This window comes from Carlito syrichta, unplaced genomic scaffold, assembly GCF_000164805.1.
Source record: "Carlito syrichta isolate Samal-C Ts95f unplaced genomic scaffold, Tarsius_syrichta-2.0.1 Scaffold65441, whole genome shotgun sequence".
Classification (NCBI taxonomy): domain Eukaryota; kingdom Metazoa; phylum Chordata; class Mammalia; order Primates; family Tarsiidae; genus Carlito; species Carlito syrichta.
This window is the reverse complement of record NW_007009537.1, coordinates 101,263-103,033: the sequence shown is the minus strand read 5'-3', so window position 1 is coordinate 103,033 and position 1,771 is coordinate 101,263.

Below are 1,771 nucleotides of genomic sequence, written 5' to 3'. Positions count from 1 at the left end.
GGGAGAAGGTGGGATCGGACGCCGCCCGGGCGCCGGGCACCGACCGGGCAGCCTTCCTGGCAGAGCCGCTCCCCGGGACGGGCGCGGGCCTCAGCCGAGAGTAGAATAAAGAGGGGCGGCCGCCGCCGCTGCGCCAGGAGGATGGGAACTCCCCTGTCTCCAGCGCTGGAACAAACGGATGCACGTCCCGAATGGAGCAACCGCTGACTTCATTTGCTTGGAAAAATCGTCCAGAAGAACTCCTGTCTGGCTACTCTGAGTACTGGACGGGGTGTCCGTGACGTGGCAGGGGCAAAATAGACAACTGAAACCTCCCGTGTGAACTGCAAACTGTGACCTAGCAAGGGGAAGATGCTCTCTGTTTTAATTTCGTGCAAAGGGCTTCAAGCGTCTGTCTCGTCATAAAACTTACTTCTATGTCTTGTACCCAGTTCAGCAGAGACCAGAGGAGTCCTGCCTGGGGACCTGGTCATTATCCGCGAGCCCCGCCGCCAGCGGCCTGCCTGCGTGTGCCCACTTCCCCCTGGAACGGGTATTTGTTTGGGGCACTACAGTCTATCCTGTAGAACTATGACCAAATATCCATGGATGCTTTGCTAATTTCTGGGACTTCGCTCCTAGGACCTACATTTAAGGCTGGGATGTATTCCAAATGCATCTGAAGAAATGACATTTTAACCCATTTTTTAAGATACCTTGATTTTTTTTTTAAAAAAAGAATCCTGTAAAACAGCATTTGCTAGGCTTAAAAACATGACAGGTAAGAACTTTCTCTCTTTCTAGTCCCCGAACGCCCATCGTGGGAAAGGACGAAGAGGAGCGGGACCCGGGAGGAAGGAGAGCCCGGGGACGCGCGTGTCCTTCGGGGCTCGCAGGCGCTCGGCCCGGCGGCCGCTTTCGGGGGAGGCGCAGCCCTCGCTCCTGGACCACGGGGCCAGCGGCTGGGAAGCTTCTGGGGCGCGCGCGGGGAGGCGGCGCCGCGCTCCACCTGCCCTGCCCCGGACGCAGCCCGGGGGCGAGGCGTCGAGGGACCACCCCGATTCGATATTGGGATTTTTAATAAACCCAGCAATGGGATTTTAATTATTCCAAGCCCAGCTCCTCTGGGCCAGGCGCTGTCGGGATGGTCCTGGCCACACAATATTAAAGAGACCGATCACTAAGGGAGAGCGTCCGAGACGTCCGTGGCGATTACGAATGAGCCAGACTTGGTAGCACAGGGCATTGATTACTGGTGCCCAACCGGACCCTCCTCCCCTCTTCCTAGCCCCCCCGCCACCCCCCACCCCCACCCAAGGCAGGCTCCCGCGGCGGCCGGGACCTCGCGTCCCTGCATCGTGGCCCGGGCTGCATTTTTCATGAGCCCGGGGTGAACAGGTGCGAAGTGCGCTGGGAGCATCCGGCCGGCGGCCGGGCGCGGGGACATGGAGAGCGAGCGCGACATGTACCGCCAGTTCCAGGACTGGTGCCTCAGGACTTACGGGGACTCAGGCAAGACCAAGACGGTGACCCGTAAAAAATACGAGCGGATCGTCCAGCTCCTCAATGGCTCCGAGTCGAGCTCCACGGACAACGCCAAATTTAAATTCTGGGTCAAATCGAAGGGCTTCCAGTTGGGCCAGCCGGACGAGGTCCGCGGGGGAGGTGGCGGCGCCAAGCAAGTGCTCTACGTGCCTGTCAAGACCACGGTGAGTGACTCGCCTTCCTCTGTTATTTGTCTGCCGGAGCAGCCCGGCGGGGAGGGAGGAGGGGTGGGGGGAGAGGGGGAGCC